Genomic DNA, 24172 nt, shown 5'->3' with positions numbered 1-24172 from the left:
CCCTGTGCTCTCCCTCAAATTAAAAAAAAATAATAATAAGATGCCCAGTTAAATCTGAATCTCAAACAACCACTTTATTTACTAAGAAAATTTTTTTATTATCTGAAATTCAAATTACATAGATATCCTGTGTTTTTATCCCAATCCTGTCTATGGGGAATTTGTGTCTAGAAGAAGTGACCCAAAGACACAGAGTGAGAAATGACTTGGAGAGGCTTCAATGGAGTTCAGTTCAGGGGGCACCCAAGACTCTCAGCTGGTAGTGCCACTGGTGATAGCAGATGTCCCATGGTGATGGTGCCAGTGACATTGTGTGAAAGGGGCCATCTCTGGGCAGGGTCTTCTCCATGCCTCAGTGTCCTCCTTCCTGCCTAAGACCCATCCTGCCACTTTTCTCTTGATTCTCAGAACATCCAAGAAATTCCTTCCTGACGCACTTTTAATTGAGCTTTTCCCAAATGTATCTTCTTTCTCAGTTAAACAAATGACTAAGATGCATGTGAGCATTTGAGCTCTCAGTTCTCCTCAGGGCCAGTTCAGGTCCAGGGGCAGGGGCCCCACCCCAACCCCAACCCTTCAGAAAGGGCCAGCTATGTTCCCCTGATGGGCATATACCCCGGATGCACTCTGTTCGCCTTCCATTGGAGAACTTGGCCACACTGCTGCGATGCTTCTGGTTGGGCCTGGCCACCTTCTTCTCTGCTGTTTGTGGGTTCACAAGGAAAGGAGCCATTTATTGGGTAGATTTTAGGGCACTCGGGCACTGCTGTTCCAACACTGGCTGCATTTTTTACCTCCAAAGGCCAGCAGGGGTGGTTTCTGTGTTCCATCCTCCACCAGTAAAGAGCCCCTGGGGTCCTCTTTTATCTCAGAGCTGACTGATCAAGCCATTTGCTAAAGAATGGTGGGCACAGAGCAGTGGGGCACTTGCCTTTGCAGCTCATGGCTGGGGTCATTCTTGGAGGACCACCACAGCCCACTGGGGACCAACCTAACCTTCACCCACTGACCCTCCACCTTTAGCCCTTTCCTCCATGCAGTACCCTATCTCAATACAAGGGGTTTGGAGCTGTACAAATTCAGGTATAAACCCTGGCTGTATCCCTCCTTGGAAGTATGATCTGTCATTGTCCCTCACTGAGCATCTGCTTTCTTATCTGTAAAAAAAGGGGGTAATAAATCAATCTAGGGCAGCCCCAGTGGCTTAGTGGTTTAGCGCTGCCTTCAGCCCAGGGCGTGATCCTGGAGACCCGGGATCGAGTCCCACGTCAGGCTCCCTGCATGGAGCCTGCTTCTCCCTCTGCCTGTGTCTCTGCCTCTCTCTCGCTCTCTCTCTCTCTCTCTAAAAATAAATAAAATCTTTAAATAAATAAATAAACAAATAAATCTGGCTTGTGGGATGTGGTAAGGATGCAATGAAATGATGCATGTGAGGAACTTAAACAGTACCCAGGACATCCCCTGCCTCTGCTCATGCCCTCCCTTGCAGAATTGAAGGCAGTTTGCTAAGTGTGCCAGCTGTGGTATCTTGTCTCCCCCACCTGGACCGCAAACCCACAGACAGCCCCTGTAGGATGCCTCACAACAGTCTCCGCCAATGTCAGACGACCGTGAATTATATTAACAATAGTGACTGCTCTCATTTATTTACTGTTCTTATATCTCAAGAATGCAAAAAATAAAATAAAATGAGATGACAAAAGCCCAGCCCTCATTAAGTTTGCCTACTTTATCTCAGTCAATCCTCATGATCACCCCTCAGGGTAAGTACTATTCCTGTGTCCACTCTACAGATCAGGAAATTGAGGCTCAGAGAGGGTAAGTGACTTGCCCAAGGTCACTTGGCTTAATAAGGAAATAAACTGGGATTTAAACTCAGACTCCAGGGATCCCTGGGTGGTGCAGCGGTTTAGCGCCTGCCTTTGGCCCAGGGCGCGATCCTGGAGACCCGGGATCGAATCCCACGTCGGGCTCCCGGTGCATGGAGCCTGTTTCTCCCTCTGCCTATGTCTCTGCCTCTCTCTCTCTCTCTCTTTGTGTGACTATCATAAATAAATAAAAATTTAAAAAATAAATAAACTCAGACTCCAGGGGTACCCAGGTGGCTCAGTGGTTGAGCATCTGCCTTTGGCTCAGGTCGTGATCCCAGGGTCCTGGGATTGAGTCCCATATTGGACTCCCCACGGGGAGCCTGCTTCTCCCTCTGCCTCTCTCTGTGTGTCTCTCATGAATAAATAAATAAAATCTTAAAAAAAATAATAAACCCAGATTCCAGAGCCTGTCCCTTTAATACTACTTGGTTTCACTTAAGCGTCATGAGAAGGCTGTGAGGTTGAGATTATCTGGTACCATTTTGCCAGGGTGAGAATAAAAGGGGCCAAGCCAGAGTGACTCACCACAAGTCACCACCAGGTTGGTCAGGCCCAGAGCTCCAAGTGAATACTGGTGGGTCTGAATCCAAAGCCTGTGGTCCCCTCATCTCACTACCAGAAGGACCACTTCTGAGCATCCCAGGAGGAAGCCAAGGTCTGATATGAAGGAGGATTCTCAAAAATCCCTCTTTTGTTAAAAGAGTCTGCAAGCTGGACTCAGCTGCCCTGAGAGTGGTAGAGATCAAAGCCATGGAAGAGTTAGGACATCCACCTCAAGACCAAAAGGAGCTAGATGCAGAACTCCCTCCTCATCCCACTTCCACTGCTTTCTCTTCATTCTTGCGTGGCTGATGGGGACCACCTCAACCATGGCCTCTCCTTGCTCAACACCTGACATGAGGCCTCAAGAAGCTGCGCCCAGAGCAGTGCTTGTTGGATGGCTCTTTCCAATCTGCTTGAACCAAGCTGCTGCTCCTCTGAGTGCCATCTGAGTGTCTCTCAGGGAGATGCCACCTGTGAAGTGTCATCCTGAGCTCATTCTTCACAGCCCCATCCAAGGCGTCTCCAAATGATTTCTTCCCTTCTTGAAAGCCTTTTAACTCCCAACTTCCATTTTTATGTTTACCTGCCAGCACCCTAGCCTACTTTAAACACTAGAAATGTTGGTAGTAAAGGAGGTTTGTTCAGCTCTGACCCATATGGCTTCAGAGCTAAGGTGGGAATTCCTACCTAAGTGGGAAGAGGCTGGTGCCAGCTCAGACAATATTTTTCTGTATTTGCTACCTAAAGGCTATTGGAATTGGACAGACCTGGGAGCAAATACAAGCATTATCTTTCAAGTGGAAATTTAACCAGAGGTAGACTATCTTACTAACGGATTCTGCTGTATATTACTCAAGGATTTTAGATGTAATAACAGAAAGCCAATTCCACTACTTTAAGAAAAATAGGAGAATAATACTTCATGCCAATACATTGGCTCATGAAATGTAGAGTCCAGGATGGTATTAATTCAGCTTTAGGTACGGCTGGGTCCAGGAGCACAAATGAAGTCAGCACTCTCTTTTGCTTTACCTTTGTATATTTTTTTGTGTTGGCTTCTGTTATGGGCTGTTATGAGCTGAATTGTGTCTCCTCAAAAATTCATATTTTTAAAAAGATTTATGTATGTATGTATGTATTTGAGAGAGAGTAGGGGGGAAGAGCCAAGGGAGAGAGAGATAGAATCTCAAACAGACTCCCCACTGAGCATGGAGCCTGAGATCATGACCTGAGGTGAAATCAAGAGTTCGACACGTAACCAACTGAACCACCCAGGCACCCAAAAATTCATGTTAAGGTCCTAGTCCCTAGTACCTTAAAATGTGACTCTATTTTATGACAGGATCTTTAAAGAGATAATCAAGGTAAAATGAAGTCACATGGGAGGGCCCTAATCCAATAGGGCTGGTGTCCTTATAAGAAAAGAATACAGACAGACACAGAGGGAAGACCACGTGAAGACACCAGAAGATAGCCATTTACAAGCCAAGGAGAAAGGCCTCAGAAGAAACCAACCTTATCAACACCTTGATCTTGGACTTCCAACCACCAGAACTGTGAAAAAAGAATTATGTGTTCTTTAAACTGCCCAGTCTGTGGTGCTTAGTTATGGCAGCCCTAGCAAACGAATACACCTTCATTCTCAAGTAGTGTCATTCTACATGGTAACAGTATAGCCCCTTCAGTCCCAGGCTTCTATCCCCAGCTCAGCAACCTCAGTGGAAAGAGTCTCTTTTCCCTAACAGGCCTAACAAAAATCCCAGAATTGAGTCTCATTGGCCGGGTCACATGTACACTCCTGAGACAATCCCTGTCACCAGGGGGATGGAAGAAGCTGATCGGCCAGACCTGAGTCACATGCCCTTCCCTCAAGTCTAGCTGGAGTCATCCAAACCACAAGGCCTGACAGCGAGACTGGGAAGAGGTTGGAAATTCCCTGAGGAAGACTGGGGCAAAAGGGAGAATGGGTGTCAAAGGCTGGAACTGTCCAGCTCTATTCTACCCCCACCCATGATCCATCCTCCACTGAGCTGCCCAAGAGCTCTTTCTTCATTTGAAACCAGACCATCTCACCCCACTTCCTTCAATAAAGTTTCATTTTCTGACCCTGCTTGCGTCTCCTCCATTTCCCCTCCCAGGACACACCTGCCCTGCAGCTCATGGCATGGGGCAAGCACTGTCAACTTTGGGGGGTCTCGTGTCGCCACTCCTTCTACGTCAGAAGCTTCTCTATTTCCTCCTCAAGACTCAGATTTATGAACGCCTTCCTCCAGAAATCTTTTTGAAGCCGACCCACCTCATTTCCAAAGTGGAGCTAGAAAAGCCTGATGGTAAAAAGCGGCATAGACTGCCTTGGTGCCAATCTGTTTGCTGTGTGACCTTGGGTAAGTCATTCACATTTCTGTGTCTTCATTTTCTCAGCACCCAGTTCCCAGGCTTGTTGATGAGATAAAAGACTTAGTACAGGAAAAGCCCTTGGAACAGCGTCTGGCACATGGAGAATGCCTGATAAGCGCTGGCTACGGTCACCACCTGCCGCTTGCGGGCACCGCCACTGGGGATGCCCCGTTTCCCCCTGAAGGGGGGACGCCTGCCTGTTCATCACACGGCACCCCCGGGACTCAGGAGCCCTGTTGGTCCCCAGCACAGAGAAGGTGCTCAGAATCTGGAAGCCCTGAATGCAGCTGAGTGAGAGCAAGCCAACGAATGAATGAGCAGAGGACGAGTCTGGGACCGCGGGGGGCACGCCACCTCCCCCGGGCCTGTGATCTGGGCACGTCTCCACCTGCCCGCTCCCAGCCGGCCCCACCCTTTTCCCCTGAAAGCCTCCTCCTGCTTCATTCAGCTGAAGTTCAAGTGCAAACCACCAGGAAAACCCAAAGAGCGCTCGGGGGATAAATCACCCGATTACTAATCAGGTCCACCCGTCCCACCGTTAACCGCTATTTTCCCCGCGAAAAGTAAACACGCCTCCTCCCCAGCGCCCGACAGCGGAGCCATTAAACCCAGGAAGGGCGTGTCTCCGCAGCGGCCCAGAAACAACTTGAAAGTGGAAAAATACGGTGGACCCGGTGATTCAGTGGTCGTTAAGATAGCCAAAATGCTTGGTTTCAGCTTTGACGGAAGCCATTCCTCTCCCCTATTTTCTCTTTGAAGACCAGAGGAAGCGAGCGCCTCAGGGCACACCTGGGCAGGTTCGGCGCCTTTGCGCGCCCAGGTGAGTTTGCCAAGCGCTCAGTTCCTCTCCGATTCGCCCCCCGCCCCAGGGGCCGACCCGGCAGGTGAGCCCGAACAGCGCCCCCTGGAGGAAGCGGGCGGGGCTGAGAAACCAGGGAGCGCGGCCCCCGGCGCTTGGGCGACACATTTGGCTCCGGCTTCTGGCAGCTGAGGCAGAAAGAGAAACACATCGGGTTGCATAGTTTTCATTTTCCGACAACAGAAAGCATGTTCAAACCTCGGCAGAGACAACATTTTTACTGGAACCGGGCTCCAGAAGGAATGCATTGGGGCACTGCGGGGATAAAGGACACTGGGTGACAGGGCGGTGATCTCTGCAACCACGGTTTCATTTGTCCCCACAGACACGGGTTCCTTCTTTCTCAGAACAGACACCTGCTGAGCTCGCATGGCTGCGCCTGCCCTCAGCTGGGGCCCCGGGGCCACAGACAGGGCATGACGTGATCCCTGCTGCCCAAGGCTTCTCCTTCTTCAGGACTGTGCATGCCCACGCCTCAGGTTATCGCCTCCATCTGCCCATCAGGAGCAACCACGACTGCAGGGTGACTCTAAGGGCTGGATGGGACCTCCTCCCCCACTTCCAGAGCGTAATCATTTGGAGAGGAGGTGATGGAGCCAACAGTAGCCCGTACACCTAGGTGCCTCCTGGCCCCAACAGCCAGGCTCCCTCTTTGCCTTTGCTGACAGAACTTCCATCTTGGTAGGCTGTGCCCAGCCCTAGGAGGCACATGATAGATCTCAGAAAGCCAGGGTGTCCCCACTCCCCTTTATTTTATTCAATACTCACTTTCCCACTTTGGTAGCTAAGGCTGATCTTGTGACCCAGTTCTGGTCAAAGAGATCTCTGCTAAAGCTTCTGGGAGTTCTTCCTCCCAATACATGGAAAGCCCCTACTTTCTGCTTTGAACATGATAGGTGAAGACTAATGCTCTGAGCTATGGCAGCCTTTTAAGACTACGAAGTGATAAAAGAAATACAAAGAGGATAGCAGAATAAACACAGAGAGTCCTTGATGTGAACTTTGATCATCGAACCAAGCCATGATCAACTTCCTGCCTGCAGATATAGAGTGTAAGATGTCTGTATTGCTTTTGCTACCATTACATAATGGTCCTATTACTTGCAGCCAATTACATCCTAATTAATACAACAGGTGTACACACAACGTAAGAAAATTCAGTCCTGAAGACACCACAAGGAGTCCTGAAAAGGAAAGAAAGAAAGAAAGAAAGAAAGAAAGAAAGAAAGAAAGAAAGAAAGAAAGAAAGAAAGAAAGAAAGAAAGAAAGACATTTTGGAATTTTGGAGTAAAATGACTCTGGGTTTCATCTTGGGTTCCTGGTGGACCAATGACAAGGGACATAATTCCTGTCAGACTGCCTGCCTGCCTGTCTCTTTCACTGCACTTTCTCCAGCATCTAGAGGCATGCCTAGCTTATGGTAGGCATCCGGAAAAGTTTTTTGAACAAAGGAATAAATTCCTTTCCTTCCCTCTTGTAAAATGAGGTTTCAATGGTGTGTTGGCTTGCTAAGGCTGCCATAATAAACTACTACAGACTGGGTGGCTCAAACAACAGGAACTTATTTTCTCACAGATCTGGAGGCTGGAAGTCCAAGGTCAAGGTGTCAACAGGTTTGGTTTCTGTTAAGGCCTCCTTCCTTGGCTTGCAGATGATGTCCTGCTTCCTCAGTCTGCACACAATCTACCCACTGTGCTTATATCCCTGGTGTCTTTCTGTGTATCCAAATTGCCTTTTCTTTTAAGGACACCAGTCATATTAGATTAGGGTCCACCCTAACGACCCCATTTTAACTGAATCACCGCTTTAAAGACCTTATCTCCAAATACAGACCCATTTTGAGATCCTGGGGGTTAGGACTTCAGCATATGAATTTTGGAGGGTGTATGATGTGGGGAGACACAATTCATCCCCTAACAATTGGCTCTTTCCAAGTTTGTCTCCACTGGTTAATTCAAATCTTTTCCCCATTCCCTGAATGTCCATTGGTCGTTTAGGAGGGCATCACTCTTGGAATATTTAATGAACATTATTTTGATAAATGCTTTTATAACATTCATTTGACAAACACCAGAACCACCTTTTTTTTTTTTTTTTTTTTTTTTTTTGCTTTATCCAAGGTACTTTCCACATCTATGATCCCACAGCTTCCTGGGGGTGTTCTCATTTTGCACAGAAGACAACCAATGGTTAGAGAGGTCAACTGACCTTCCCAAGGTTATTTGCTAATAGCCGGATCAACGGACAGAAGGCCAGGTCTGTCTGATGCTAAACCCTGGACTCCCGTCTGAGTGTGTGCCCTGGCAGGGGTCAGGGGGTGGATTATTTAGATGGTGTGGATGAAGGCAGGGGCTCCAGGCCTCTTCTTCAAGGAAGTCTTCTCTGTGACAGACTGGCTGACCCCACCCCACCCTGTCTTTCACTCAAGCTCCAATCAGACACCACTTCCTGACACACACTCCCTTTCTCCTTTTGAATGGTTGTGGGTCTGCTGAGCGTGCCCTTCCCCACTCCTCCTGCCCTCCTCCTTCTCCTCCTCCTCCTCATGATTTCCCCCAGAAACGCCTATGCCCTGTAATCTCCAATGCACAACCCTGACCTCCACAAGTTAAAACTGTCTAGCCTGTGCCGACCTCCCAGTCAAGCCAAGAGCATTTCCTGTGGCTTCTGTATCCTCAGCACTGAGCCGCAGGCAGCACAGGGCTTGGCAGAGCATCGCCACCCAGTGAATATGGCTCTGAACTGACAGGGAGGGAGATGGCATCCCCCTTCCTACATGAAGAGAGCATTTTGGAAACCAATTTTTTTTTTTTTTTTTTTTTTTTTAGAGATTGGGGGAAGGGAGAGTCACTGAGGGGATCTGGGGAGAGGCTGAGAGAAAGGGCCATAGAGGACAATGAAGCGCTGCGGTGGTCACAGGTCTCCATGAGCGACAGATTCAGCTTGTGCGCAGAACTTCCCCCACACTAGAAAAACAGGGAGCAGGCTCTCCCTCCTGTCTTTGAGCCAAAAGGAGAAGGAGGCTAGACCTGAGCATCCCATTAGCAACTTCCTTGCCCAAGGAAGGGGGGAAATCCTGTTTTCCTGCCAAGGAGGAGGCCTAGCTAGCTTTTGGTAGAGAAATAATGACATCCAGTGGACATCTGTGTCATCCTCAGACTTAAGCAATGGCTTCCCCAGTCAAGAGACCTTCCAGAGCTGGGACAACAAGAACCAGTGAATCCAACACTGGAAAATTGAGCCTGGATCCTAATTCTGCCTTTCAGCTGTGTGACCTTGGACAAGTCACTTCCCCTCCCCCGGGCCTCTGTTTCCTCCATGGAACTGGACAGACTCCCAAAGCACTTTTTATTAACTGTTTAGCAGATATGGCTTCTCCTGTTATCAGAACTTGGGTTTCTTGCTAGCAGTAGCTTCGAGGTAGTGCTATGAAGTAAAAGGAGGGCAAGTTTTGAAATCAGATGGCCCTGGGTTCCAATGTTGAATTCCCCCATTGAAAGAATGACCTGAAGTAATTAACCATCTCCCTAAGCACTTAGTTCTGAAAAATGGGTTCATGACTGCTTCGAATCCTCAAAAGTTGTTGCCAGTATGAGACCCTGTTGTGGGTGCCCAGGCAACGCATTCGTGGAATATGGAAAGACTGATATGTCCCCACCCCAAGGACATGAGGTGGGGGTGGGGGGTGCCTATGCAGATGGCAGCGCTGTCTCTTAGCACCTGAAAAAATAGGAGAGCTTCAAGTCCCTGCATTTCCTTACTGGCTCCAGAAGACCCCCAGCCACCCTCAGGGGCTAGAGTTCTCTGAGATCTTATGGGGCTCTAGGGCCAGCACTAACCAAAGGTCAAGGCCACCAATTTGATAGAACAGTCCCCCAGGCTGAGGGGGCGAGGCTAGAGAGAAGTGGATGGGGGCCAAGGGAGGAGAAGATCCCCTCACCAGCATCCCTCCAAGAGGAGACAGGAACCTGGGAATGAGGGACAGTCAAACTTGACTATGACTGAATTGTAAACCCAGTCAACAGAGCTGAAATCCCTGAACTGGAGGAGGCAAGCCAGAAAAGGACCCACCTAAGCAGGCTGCCATGAGGCACGCAAGGAGCTCTGGGAGCTGGGAAACCAGCTGTTGGCCTGCTTTCCAGAAACAAAGTGATGTTTTGCCTGAGTTTGCAAATGAGTTTGTGCCTGAGTTTGTAACTAAGAAATTAATATTTTTGATGTAAGCGAAGCATATGGACATAGTAGGTCCTCAAGAGAGGTTGCCTGGCTTTCTGCTTCTTGCTCCTGTTCACGCAGAAGCTGGCCAGCTCCGCATGTCTGTGTGGGAGGCTGTCCTGAGCACCTGTCCTGTTCATCTTGATTTGCTGGAGGAAAGGAAATGGGTGTGTAATCCTGATCCCTCAGAGATCAGCCCCAGCCTGGGCAGGAGAAAGGCCTGAATACTCACAGTAGTCCTGTACCCTCTCATTCCCCCAACAAACCAGCAAGGGAGGATTATCGCCCACACCATCCACTTTACAAACCAGGGAGCAGGAACCCTGCGAGGGGTTGTGATGTTTCCTAAGTCACATAGGTAGGAAGCTGAGGAGGTGGAGTTTAAACCTGGCCTCTGGCCCTTGCCTCCCAAAAAGAACTCTGGGTGATGTTTGCTGAGGCACAGCTGTGTGCAAGACCTCATGCTAAAGCTCCAGGCTCTGTACTTTACTGCATTGTTTCACGTATTCCTCAGAAAAGCCCTATAAACTACTCTTCCCTCTCTCCACCTCCCCTCCCGTTTGGCAGATATGGAAACTGAGGCTCATGGAGGTTACATGACTCACATAAAGTCACCCAGCTGGTCAGTGGCGGGGCCAGGACTCAGTCTATGCAGAGGCCAACATCCTCACGCTTACCCACTCTGTGATTCCAGGTGAGGCGGCCATGCTGTATCAGAAGCCAGCGAGCATCTTGAGAAGTTACAATGTCCACACTCCAGAAGGTCTTTCAAGCCTCCATTGTGCCTGTCAAACGCTGTCATCATCACCTGCCTGCCTGCAATTTGCCCTATCCTTATGCTGTAAACAACATAAAATATCTCTTTCCTCCTTCCTTTTCTGACAGGCAGCTCTGACATTGCATAAGCACCTTCACATCTCTGAGCCTCAGTTTTCTCCTGTGTGAAATGGGGCCTGGAGACCCTATTTACAAAAGTCTCACGAGCTGTTGTTTTCATCCCAAATGCCTCTCCTCCCTGAACACACCTGTGAGGTGCCCTCCACCCCCACAGCCTGGATTCCAGCCACCGGCTCTCCTGTCTTGGCTCTTAATGCAGGTCCCTGCAACAGGCCAGAACATCTGCCCAAGAACGCCATGGAACTCTGCCCCTGAGCCGGGGTCCTGCCAGCAAAGAGTTTAAACAAACAGAACAGGGCAGAAATGAAATGGTCCGTCGGTTGTAAAAGGTTATGCCTCATGCTCATGAGCTCGAGTTTCATGATAATCCGAGTGATGGTTCTCCTGAGGAGGATTAGGGAGAAAATGGCAGGGGGCTCTGAGGAGAGCAAGAAAAAAACAGTCTTGTACCCAAGGCAAGCACTGCCAAGAAAGTGGCCCCAGATGGTCAATAATCAGAAGATGGCGGTGGGGGCCTGGTGGTGGGGTGGTGGGGTGGTTTGAGGCAGGGATTAGGGCACTGAAGAAAAAGTGAGGCTCTTCCTGGTGCCTAAGTCAGATCTTCACCAGTGAGAGACATTTCCACCAAATTCGTGGAGGACTACCAGCAGCCCCAAACCACTATGGTCAGAATCTGGGAGGTGAAGTAGCAAGTTCAAAGGCTTTCTGAGGCTGTGCAGCTACAGCATGAACCACATAAACAAATGACAGAACACACAGGAAGAGCCTTGACAAATGAATCAATCTCGGTGTTGGGAAGGCAAGAGGGAGTGATAGGGACTGTGGCCCCGGGGAAAGTTGGGACTGAGCAGTTAGCTCCACCCAGTCTCTGCCCAGCAGGAATGCACGCCCAAGGCTGCCAATCTTATGCTTTTTTTTTTTCGAGAGAAGTAGGAAAGAACGGATTTTGTTTTTTAATGTGCAGGTTCCCAATTTTTAAACGTTGGCAACTAATTCAGTTTTTTTTTATTTATTTTTATTTTTTTAGTGCTCTGTGGGCCAAACAAAATATATCTGTAGGCCAAATTTGACTCACAGGCCATGGGTTTGCAATTTCTGCAGTTTTGTGTCATGGTAGAGGCAATGGGATCTGCATGGATTCAAACCCCAGTTCTCCCATCTACTGGCAGGATGACCTTGGGCAAATCACCTAGCCTTTCCAAGTCTCAGCTACTTCATCTGTAAAATGGGAATAATAGTAGCATCAACTTCATATGACATTTGAGAGAGCTTGATGAAATTATGTCATGGAAATTGCTTGGCACGATGCCCAGCACATGGTAAGCCCTGAAGAAATGTTAGCTATTGTTAATAACACACCCAGGGAGGTGAAGATAGAATAGCAGCAGTGGACAAAGAAGGAAGGCAGGAAAGGAGACCAAGCAGGCAAAAGAGGGCCAAGCCTGAAAATGCCAACTGAGCAAATCCCTATCTTGCTGTGTCTGCAATGGCCCCTAAGGGATCACTGTCCCAAACTGTCATCACATCGACAAGAGAATTTTGGCTAGGTTGGACAGTGACCTGAAGGATGGTGGCCCTTCACTATCCCTCCTTCCAGAATATCACTAAAGAGACCTCATGAGACCTTCAGATTGTTGCAGAGCCAAAGGTGGTTAGGGAGGGAGCTCTGCAAGAGGCAAAATGGTGCTCCAGGTCTGTGGCCCAGCCACTGCCCAGTAATGTGACTTTGGCTATGTTATTTCCTCTCCCTCTGAGTCTCCAGTTACTCATCTGCACAATGGGATAACAATACTTATCTGTCGAGATACTGGTTAGGATTAGGAATAATGCAGTGTAAGATCTGGTACAGCACTCATGTTCCACAAATGGGGGCTGCTACTACTGGTAATTGGTATTGTAGTTTTATCACTATTGGGGCAATAGAGATGCTTGCCCAACCAGCATCCATCAACCTCTCTACAGGTAACCAGCACAATTTTTCTTTGGGGAACCACCCCATCCCCATTCCCAACTGGATAGTTTAGTTGGTGTTGACTCCACCCCTGACTCCAGGACAGGTGTGTGAGTCAGGGGTAGCTAATGGGAATAGCATAGTGTCCTGAGCCAAAGGGAATCAGATCAGGACTTCCATTCAAACTGGGAGGGAAAAGAAGTCCTCCCTCCTCCACCAGATGTGTTGTAGTGAGGAGTAGGCCAGAGCTGCTAGCAGCCACCTCACTACCACATGGGAAAAGCCTGCCTAAGAATGGAACTAATATCAAGGAAATCAGAGCAAACAGTTGGAAATATTCTTGAATGCCTGGATCCAGCTGTGCCTGAGGCTCATACTCCACTGGACTATACCGTTTCATGAGCCAAAAAAAAAAAAAAAAAAAAAAAATGCCCTTTTCTGCTTAGACCATTTTGGATTGAGTTTTCTGTATCTTGCAATAAGAACCGTGACAGATATATGAGCCTTAAGGATGCAGTGCTTAGAGGCTCTCAGACCATGCTCTGAGGGTGACAGCACTATTTTCCTTCCTCTAAGACCATGGTAATACACTCTGAAAGCCTTTCACAGACTTTGGTCAAGCTTTCCTTGAAGCAGTGTTAGTGAATCGGGGGCAATTTCTCTCCCCAGAGGACACTTAGCAATGTCTGGAGACATTTTTGGTTGTCACAATGGAACAAGGGGGAGGTAGTCTGTGCTACTGGCATCTAGGGGATAGAGGCCAAGGATGCTGCCAAACATCCTGCAGTGCACAAGGCAGTCCCCCTTCCGATCAAGAATGATCCCATCCAAACATCAGTAGTGTTGAGGTTGAGAAATACAAGAGAAATAACGCACCATCCAACTCCTACCAACCCTTCCCTGGGGTCTTAAAGTGCTACATACTTGAAGATGAAAACCAGGCTATTAGGGAATTTTAAATACTTCATGATTTTCTTCTTGGGGTGGGCAATGCTGTGACTCCAACCCAATTCAAAGAAGCTGCCCAAAATGTACACACAGGTCCTGCATAATCCCCTCGTGGGTCTGTTGCAGCCACCCTTTCCATCACTATAACATCCCCAGTCCATAACTAGTAGACCAATAGGAAGAGAAGGCAACCTCTCTGAAGACAGTTTCATCCAGTGACACATGCATGTCTTCCCACATCGGCAATAATGGATCAGACAAATAAGCAAATTACATAAATCCCACATATCCAACAAAAAGGAAATCTAGCATTTCCCTTCTGTCTGGAGTACCATTTCTCAGTGTGTTTCTCTGGAGAGCACTAGTCCAATGAGATATTCATAGGGGGAAACATGATTCTAAGATCAAACAAATGTGGGAAACACGAAAGCCTCTATTACCTTCGTCGGCAGTAACAGCATACATTAGCACACTAAAGGCTCTGATAAGTCCTACAGCTTAAAAAAAAAAGTTTGACTTTCCTTAACTCCATATTTTTCAAACTAGATCACATAATCCTTTTTCATTTATAATACTTACTTGAAATACCACAGAACTATCACCCCAGAGGACACACATTGGGAAGCATTTCAAGGGAACTACAGAGAAAATGAAATACAGGCTATTAGATGTAAAAGCTGATCCAGCGAAACCAAGCAATGGTGGCAATAGACTAAGGCCCTTTCGCCAGAGAACTCTGCCTTAAAAGTCTCATTATGGCTCATCCTAATTTCATTAGAGCATCCCTACATTTTTATAGCTGCTCCCAAGGTCTCCGGAGGGCCGGCCAAGCTAGATCCTGGGATTGTGGGGGGGAAAAAAGTCACACTCCACTAGATACTGCAGTGATGGATAGGATTTGGAGAAACTGCTGCAGAAGGCACGGTATTGCTCTGTGAATGCCAGCCTTCCTGCAGAGCCTTCTCAGGCGGTGAAAGGGGGCATTTGCCCCTTGATTCTTAAGCCTCCAAGTCCTTTCAGGAGTATGCAATTCCTACATTACCCGTCAGTCATACTGACCCTGTCAACGTTTATCAAAGACGTGGGCAGGGGGGTCACGAGGGGCGAGAGGGGAGCAGCGGGCCGCAGCGTCAGCTGCCCCTAAGCATCCTCCTAAGGGGAACCCTCCACCCAAGGCGCGCTCTTCCCGCGGCGCTCGAACAAAGGCTAGCCACGGATTGGGTGAAAGATGGGCACCTGACTCAAGGGCAGCCCGACCATTGGCTGGCTGGTGACCTATGAGGAGGCCGGAACAGAAGGCTCCGCCCAGTAGCTTCAAGTAATTGAGCCGAGGGCGCCCCGTCGCCCCGGGCTTCCGCCGGGCGGCGCGGAGGCGGCAGGTTGGTGGCGGAAGGAAAGTGCACGAGAAACAGGAGCTGACGCTGGCGCCGTGGCGAGAAGATTCGTGGACTGCCGCGAAGGCTCTGGCGGCAAGAACCCGCTGGATCCCGGGCCTCCGGACACTGGCACGCGGAGCTAGCCGGAGTCCCGGCCCTGAGCGGCCCTGAGCGGCGGGTGCGCGCGGGGAGCCCGGCAGCCCCTGTGCCTCGGCTCGCCCTCGCCCTCGCCCGCGCCCTCGCCCTCGCCCGCGCCCTCGCCCTCGCCCTCGCCCGCGCCCGCGCCCTCGCCCGCGCCCTCGCCCTCGCCCTCGCCCGCGCCCGCGCCCTCGCCCGCGCCCGCGCCCGCGCTCGCCCTCGGGCCCTCGCCCTTGCCCTCGACCCGCGGACCGCCCTGCTGCCCTCGATTCTTCGCTCTGCCCTCGCCGCCACTTGTCCCGTGCCCCTCGTAGAACCCTCGCGTCGTCCCTCGTCCCGCAGCTCGCCATCGGTCACGCCTCCTCCCACGCGCCCTAGCCCGCTCGCTCTCCTCCTCGCCCTGCTCGTGCCCCGTCTCCCGGTCTCCCTCTCCCTCATCGCCCCGTCCCCTCGCCCTCGCGCGCCGAGGTGGCGGGAGAGCTGCCGCCGCGCCCACCGTGTCCCCGGGCCGGCTGGGAGCGCCTCCAAGCACGCGGTGGCGGGAGGGCCGTGTGGACGTGAGGCGTCCTTTCCTGCCGAGGCCGACTCCGCAGTCAGGTTTCCCGCGGCTGACCCGGAACCCCCGTGGGAGGCATTGCAAAAACACCATCTAAATCCTCGTTCCTGGAACAGCAGCGCCTCAGTGCCCCGGCCTCCAGGGCCGCGCGGCTGTGAGAGTGGGGCAGGGCGGGTGGCGGGGCGGTCGAGGTTGCGTACTTGTCCTGAAAATTCTATTCTGCTAACCAAGACCACTTGGTTGGTCGGCTTCACTTGCCTGAATTCTGCTCCCCGGCCAAAGGGTCATGGAGGTGACAGCGGCAGCAGAACTAGGTCACATGCCGCCTGAATCTCACCCCAGGCTTTGGGACCTACGTGTCAGTGACCAATGTCTCAAGGAGAGCGTGAGAGCCAGTGTGGTGCACCCGCCAGTGGGAGATGCAGGCGGCCGAGACCTCCTCCGCAGCAACCCAGGGAATCGTTGTATGTCAGACCACCGAGCAAGACTTGGGTCTGATCCACCACATTCACTGAGCCCCCACTTCGTGCTACACACTGTCCTCGGTGCACTTACATATATGGTCACATTTGTTCTCCCCAAAACAAACAAGTCTCTTGACACATATTAAAGTTATCAAATAAGGCTGCATATGAAGCCAGAATGGAGTGAACCTCGCAGGCAATTTGAAATTCAGAATTTACCATTTTCTCCTCTTTTTCCCTCTTAACTCTCTATCCCTCCTGATAGTTCTTTTAAGAGCAAGATCATTTGCATGATTCTCTGCATTCAGACTTTTCTCTTGTCTTCCCTGACCAGCCTGGTGGTTCCCAAACTCTAAAGGTGTGTGAGAATTACTGCACTGGGTCATACAGCACACACCACGTGTACTGAATTCGTATCTGAAGAGTTTTCAAGACTCTCTAACTCTGTGGTTTTCCACCCGAAGTGCTCACTTTGGAATCTGAATGCTGTTAAAAGGGAGACTCTAGGGTACCTTGACAGCTCTGGAATCACATTGTGGATCTGTTCATTCAACACATATTCATCAGTGCCTGTGATCAGGGCTGGCGACACAGAGATGACAAAAGGTGGATCATGGCATGAAGGAAATCAAAAGCCCTCTGTGAACCCAGACTGGACTGCCTTCAGCTCACTTAATGCCCCAAGCAGGTCCTGGAGGGAGGAATAATTACAAAGAAATGCCTAGTCCTTGGTCACCTGATCAATGAAGTGCAGAGATGAGATGTGAACCCAAACCTGCTGCCCCAAAGGCAGACTCTTTACCCTCTCCACCGGCAGGTCCTCAGATGTGCACATTAAAGGAGAGAGTGGTAAGGCATGAAAAGAGTTTGGACATGGAGGATTTAGTTCCTGCTTTGTGGATTGGGCAGGAGGTCACATTTGAGCTGAGCCTCGAAGAACATGCAAAATTAGTCACTTCCCATGGGGAAAAGGTACACCTAATGGCAGGAGCATCAAACTCTGGGTTTTATCTGCCCAGTCTCCATTCCCCATTCTTTTTGGAACTCAACACCCTGATCTTCCTTTGGGATCTGCCTCCCTTCTCTTCTCAGTATGCATGGTTTGTGTGGGTGGGCCCCCAGCCCCCAGCTTCAGGGTGGCTATGTAACCCAGGCCTGGCCAATCAGAGCATCCCATTCTGTTGACCACAGTGATGGGTTGCAGAGTGGGCTCATGACCCAAGCTGAGCCAAGGAGTCTTACGTCCAGAACTCTGGACTGCCAGGAGGAGAGAGCTTATTCCACCAGAGATACTCAGAGGATAGGATGTGCTCCTAGGGTTGCTAGCAGCCACCTGGTCACCATGTGTGGAGACAGCTTGTCTTCAAATGAGACCATGAGACAGGAGAGTGGGACAGAGGTAGACAGCGTGAGACCCAAGGGCTGATGATCCCTATCGCTTCTCGGCCTTTTGGCTAAGATCAAGTGTAATATCTGTTCTTACCAAGGGCTGATGATCCCAGACCTATGCCTAAAGCTAACCCATTCCTGGGCTCATGTGTAATATGAGCCAATAAATGCCCTCCTTTGCCCAGGCAAGTGTGAAATGGACTTCTATCCCTGGATCAACAGAGTGAGCAGAGTAGAGATATAGATATAATAGTCTGAGAAGAGGTAGCCACTGAGACCGTGTTGGACCTTGACATTACCATTCAGCTAGAGATGCAGAAATCAAAATTACTTTTCAAACCGTTATTACAAACTGTTCTTCTACCCAGTTACAGAACCCAGTTTACAAATTGTTATAGAATCCAAGATAATAGAATCTCTGAAGCTTTGGCGAATCTATTGTGGTTTAAGTGCTCACTTTGAAGAGGAAACGGGCTCAGCGAGTTGAAGGACATTGTCCAAAGTGACACAGAGAGCGAGGAGCTGAAGGCGCAGTCATGGGATAGGTCAGATGGATGTGGGGAGACAGGGAGGACCCAGACATTGGGCTGGGAGAAGGAAGCAGTAGGAAAAACACCCTCCAAGAGGCCTCTTCTCAAAGCTCCTGCTTCAGAATCAGACAGAACTGGATTCAGATTCTTGCTGTGCCATTTTGATAGCCACTTCCAGTTCTATCCTCAATACCATTGTTTACAAAATGGGGTCCTGTTCTTCATGTTAACTATGATTCCATAGGCTCTGTGGATACCATGCCCCAAAATGGCTTCTGAAGAAGACAAACAAGGTCCCTGTCTTCAGGAAGTTTACATTTCTGATAGAGGATGTCAGAAAATATATAATTTGTTTATCATCTGCCTTCCCATGTCATACTGTAGGCTTTCTGGGAGCAGGGACATTAGTTTTGTCATGCCTCCCTCAGGACCTGGCACATAGTAGGCCTTCACTAAATATGTGTCGAATAAATACACGTAAGCAAAGCAATAAAATGGTAAGGACTATAGAGTAAATATAACACAAGATGCAATAGAGGATAATTTAGATGACCTGGTCGAAGCAGTCTCCTTGGAGAAGAGGGTATTTGAGCTGAGATCTGAATGATGAGGAAGCAGCCATAATAAATAACAGAAGAAATGCATGCTGAGCAGAGGGAACAGCACATGCAAAGGCCCCTGAGGCAGAAATAAGGAATGGAACAAAAGCCTCATAACTGGAGTGGGAGTGACAAAGTGAAGTGTGATTAGAGGGGCAGGCAGGCGCTGGATTGCTGCAGGTCATAACAAGGAGTTTGAACTTGATTCTAACCAAGTATAATGGCCAGCCGCTGGAGTGTGTTGAGCAGGGCAGTGACATGATCTGAGTCATGCGTTCAAGGGATGGCTCTGCTCATGCTGTGGTAGATAGATTTCAGCAGGAAAGACAACAATGCATGCCACACATGGCACCTAGCACACAATAGGTATTCAGTGAACAAGAAGCATCCATCATTACCCCCAATGCCACATCCACAAAGGCTTGCTGATGTCCATTCCAGTCCAAGAAACGTGCTCTTTATTCTCTTGGGTTCAGGCTGTCTCTGGCTACCCTCTATGTATTGTGATGGTCATGGTACAGCCAACAGACTAGCTTTGGGGGAAAATCCACTCCTCTTGTTGGTTACAGTCACAATCCAGGAGCCATGGTGGGGAGGGGTAGGGTGGGGGCGGTGGAGGGAGAGCCTTCTGTTAAATGTTGAGTTGCTCCCAACATACTTTTCAAACATTCATTTGCTTTTGCCCAGTCTCCTCCGTAAGAGACATGCTTTCGGATGTGTTTTGAAAAATATTCCATATGCTAATGGAATGTCACCATCTGCCAAAGAAGGCAGAGCTGTTTTTAAAGGAAAAACTATTACAGAAATGAGGTATTCACAGAGGGGCACTAAAGAGCCCAAACGTCGCTGACCTGAGGCTGACCTGGGCCGCCTCGTGTTACCAACATGAAAAGGGAGTGAGAAAATCTGAGGCCAATTAACTTCTCTCCCACCCCAACCCCACTACCACAACCCTCTCCCTCTCTCATTTTCCCCTCCCCTTCTTGGAGACATGATGAAATTTCCTGAAACAAAAACTCGCAGCCCGTTCTATAAAATGCTTTCGCCTTTGGTGGAAAAAGCCCCGATGGTCCCTTTTATCTCCTCATTCCTGAGGCGCAGACCTGGCCCCCGTCTGTTTGTGCAGATGGGCTTGCAGGGAACAGTCCCAAGGACAAGAGAGGCAAAGGGCCCGGCCCGGGCGGTTTGCTGTTTGCCGCAGGCGCCGGCCATCAGGAGAAAGGGGCGCTGCGCTGCGCTGAGGGAGGGGGAAGCAGGATGAGGTGTCCTGCCTGCGGCCTGGTGGGGGGACAGGCCTTGTTCCCTGTGGGCCTGCGCAGCCCGGAAGCAACTGCTCAGGGAGGGAGGTCTTCCGAGTTCTGGGAGCGTCCACCCGCCTTGCCAAGACGGCTGGTTATCACGCCCCTCCCTTTCCAGCTCTTCCTTCTCCATCCCTGTCGCTGGCGTGTCCTCCCGTGCCCTCATCCTAAAGGCTGCCATCTTCCTGGCTCAGTGTTTGAGCTCTTCTTCGAGAGCCATCTCTCTCTTCCCTCCAGACAGCCCGAGTCGGCTTCACTTGTCTATCTCCCAGGCACCTGCAATGTCCAAATCCAAACGTGTCACCCTTCTCCTCGAGCCCTCCTTCCCTTACCTGGGAGACCAAGCGCCCCTCCTGCTCGTTTGTTCAGGCTGGGCAGACCCACCTCATGGCCTTTGCATCTGTGGTCCCCCAACCTGGAACATTCCTCCCCGCTGGATCCAGCTTATCACTGAGAGCCTGGCTCAGATGTCCCGCAGTCCGCTGCACTGGCTGCCAGGCGTGACCTCTTCAGGGCACTTATCACCATCAGGATCTATCTGGCCCTTTCAGGGCTGTGTGGGCACCGCAGCGCTCACAGCGTATGGTCTCTTTCTTCTGGACTGGAAGCTTCCTGAGAGCAGGGACAGGGCTCCTTTCCCTACAACCCCACCTAGTGGCTCATAGGAGACACACACCAACAGTGGCTGCCCTGGCCGGCGCCTCCTACTCCCTCAACCACCTCCAAAACTGCCCTCTTGACCAGATGAGCACTGGGTGTTATGCTATATGTTGGCAAATTGAACGTCAATAAAAAATACACACACACAAAAAAAAAACAAAACCGCCCTCTCTCACCTCCTCAGGGCTCTCCTTATTCCAGACCTCTGCATTCCTCTCAGTCAGGACACCAGCCTTCTAACCGGTCAGCCCCAGCTTCCAACCTATCCGTGGCTGCCCACCGCTGCCAGGATAGAGCCCCCAGTGCTCAGCATGGCCCACCGGCCTGGCCGCACCCCACCAAACTTTGTGCGTTGTTGAGGGCATTCACACATGTTTATTAATGACCAAAGAATGTATGCCAGAGACACTAACGGGAAGGAAAAAAGATGTGCAGAGGGCCTGTTAATGCAGGGGGACTGCTCGATAGGAGGCCTGGCTCCTTGGGGAGGCTCTGCTGGTCACAGTGCCCCTGCGGCATGGAGAGGGAAAAGCGAGGGCAACATGGGAAGGGGTCTGCAGTGACAGCCAAGACAGACTGGAATCGGGGATCCCTGAGTGGCTCAGTGGTTTGGCACCTGCCTTCGGCCCAGGGCATGATCCTGGAGGTCCCGGGATCAAGTCCCACATCAGGCTCCCTGCGTCGAGCCTGCTTCTCCCTCTGTGTGTCTCTCATGAATAAATAAAATCTTAAAAAAAAAAAAAAAAAAAGACTGGAATCAAGGCTAAGCCCAGCTGCTCAAGAGCAAGACAGCCCTGGGCCTCAGTTTCCTCAGCTATCAAGTGGTACTAACACAGGCCACACAGGGCTTTTGTGAGGATTACAGTATGTGTAAGTTCTCCAAACAGGCCTGGCAACTCACTAGTCGGTGGTTATGTTTATTCTTGTTGTTGCTGTTGTTGGCATTGACTTACCCTCTTCCCTGCATTGCCCACCCCTCTACCCGCCCTACTGCCCACACACATGCACACATGCACAGTGAGGATGTGAAATTCTTGCCTGTCCACTTTGGAGACACTACAATTCGCTGAGCATAGTGGATCAGGTCCTGCATCAGGCTCCCCGCGGGGAACCTGCTTCTCCCTCTGCCTATGTCTCTGTCTCTCTGTGTGTCTCTCATGAATAAATAAGTAAATAAAATCTTAAAAAAGGGGAGGAGGGTCCAGACAGGCCTCAAGCTGTCTAAGCAAGTTTGATTCCTATCTCATCTCATACCATCCTGAGCCCTAACCCTTATCATGCCTTTCTCTGCTCTGGACATTCTGTTCCATTTGCTTAAAAACCACAGTAGAGGGACGCCTGGGTGCCTCAGTAGTTGAGCATCTACCTTTGGCTCAGGGCATGATCCCAGGGTCCTGGGATCAAGTCCCGCATCAGGCAGGGAGCCTGCTTCTCCCTCTACCTATGTATCTGCCTCTCACAAATAAATTCTTTAAAAATCTTAAAAAAAAAAAAAAAAAAAAAGCCACAGTGGAAGCTACCAAAAATGGCTGGCATTGAAGGTGTGTTAGGTACTGGTTGGCACAGTGCTTTGAGTAGATTTAAGTTTAGATTTAGACAAGGCATTTTAGGTTTTGTCATTTAATTTTTACAGTGATTTTAAAATACTGTCTCCACTCACTTCCTAAAGGAAGCTCAGGTTCAGGGCAGAGAATGTCCTTGTTCCTGGGGCTGCTGCCAGTTAGGTGGCAGAGCTCCAACCTCAAGCTAGGTCTAATGGTCCCAAAGCTCATCCTCTTTTCCTCTCTGCCACCCAGTAGACCAGTGACCCTCATAGGATATCTCTGGATGTGATACCAAGTTCCAAAGTCTGCAACGTTCTAAGAGCTTTCCTTCTCAACCCCCAGAGCTTCAGGGTATTTGGAAGTAAAACACAGCCCGAAAGCACGGAAAGGTCCGTTGGATCCAAAGATGGTGGTAAAGGGTGCAAGGAGCTTAAGTTGTACTCAGTGAGATCTCACCAGAACACCAGCTCTAGGCTGTTCCTCGGGCATGTCCCACTACAGATTAAGTCTCTGGTCTTGTCACTCATAGGTTCTGCCAGGCCAGTCCAACAACATATCTATTGTGAAAAATACAATTCAGCAATACCTGGAGACAGGATGAGTAAAAAGCCACAAAGTTGAAGGCAACTGCTGTCCAGTTCTCCACACGTGCATATGAAAAAAGTTACTGAAGACCTGCACTATAATTCCTTCGTGTGGCTCCACACAACCTATATACATTTTTTAACACTGGATTGGGATTTCAGTGCATTTGGGTGTGGGGACCATCACCTCGTCTTTGGGCAGGTAAGCACATGAAGATAGCCATGTATGCAGTCATCCCACAGAAGTCTGAGAGTCCATGAGGTCTCAGACCCAGCTTCAAGCAACAAACAAGCAGGAGCTTGGAGGTTCCAGAATTTCCCCCAATTGGAAGACCGAGTCGATCCCAGGCCTCAAGCCAGGCCTTGCTATAAGGTGAACTCAGCACAAAAGCAGGCAGCTGGTCTGAACACAATGTGATGGAAGACAGCGGCTGCTGGCTCTTGGCTCCTTCCCTCTCCTCTTGCCTTTTCAAACCCCTCCCTTGTTTGGTCATTTTTCCTGAAGAAACATGCATTCAGTCATTCTATGTGCTGGTCACTTTGTCACAAGGTAGATAATTTAATCTGTCCCTTTGCTCTGGAATCTCTTCTATTTCCCAAAGTGATCAGTTGTCAAACTAAAGATGTTTCGAGGTCACTACTAGAAATGCTTAAAATCATGTTGGTTTAGGAATGGCAAACTGGTGCTCCAGTGATTGACTTTAAAAAGTCTCCCCTTCCCCCCAATAAAGTCACCAACTCTTTATCAATGGGATCTTCACATAACCCGGATTTTCAGTTTTTCTTAAAAATTTAGACCTGGTAGGGATGCCTGGGTGACTCAGAGGTTGAGCATCTGCCTTTGGCTCAGGGTGTGATCCTGGGTCTGGGGATCAAGTCCCACATTGGGCTCCCCCACAGGGAGCCTGCTTCTCCCTCTGCCTGTGTCTCTCATGAGTAAATAAATACAATCTTAAAAAAAAAAAAAATTTAGACTGGCATTACGGGGTCTGCATTCCTGCAAGCCAACAAATCATCCAGAGCTGGGGCATGTGCCCTCCAGGACTTGAGCTAGTGACACCTCTAGGTGTCATAGGGAAGTTAGGACCCCAAAGGGGGTATTGCCACACAGCTAATCAGTAACAGGATTATTAGCCAGATGGCCTGACTTCCTTTTTCCTTATTAACTAGAAAATCAAGAGGCTGAAATGGCAAAGCACCACAATGTCCTCTGGTTATCTATCCAAGGAGTTCTACAAAACGTCCCTTAGAATAGCCATAATTAATATGGGATGAATTTGTAGCTGTGAATTTCTTGCAGCAACACCTCACCTGTTGAGGAAGAAACTATCATTTACTGAACACCCATCTCTG

The 24172-nt window shown here is 49.7% G+C and overlaps 1 pseudogene; it reads left to right on the top strand.

The window, feature by feature from the left end:
• The first annotated feature begins 17649 nt into the window (after positions 1-17649).
• On the top strand, positions 17650-17741 carry LOC119871718 (annotated as a pseudogene).
• Positions 17742-24172: the final 6431 nt, after the last annotated feature.

The sequence above is a fragment of the Canis lupus genome, chromosome 4, assembly GCF_011100685.1.
Source record: "Canis lupus familiaris isolate Mischka breed German Shepherd chromosome 4, alternate assembly UU_Cfam_GSD_1.0, whole genome shotgun sequence".
In the NCBI taxonomy this organism is placed as follows: Eukaryota; Metazoa; Chordata; class Mammalia; order Carnivora; family Canidae; genus Canis; species Canis lupus.
Note: the sequence above shows the minus strand (reverse complement) of the source record. Positions and strands in the feature narration are given on the sequence as shown.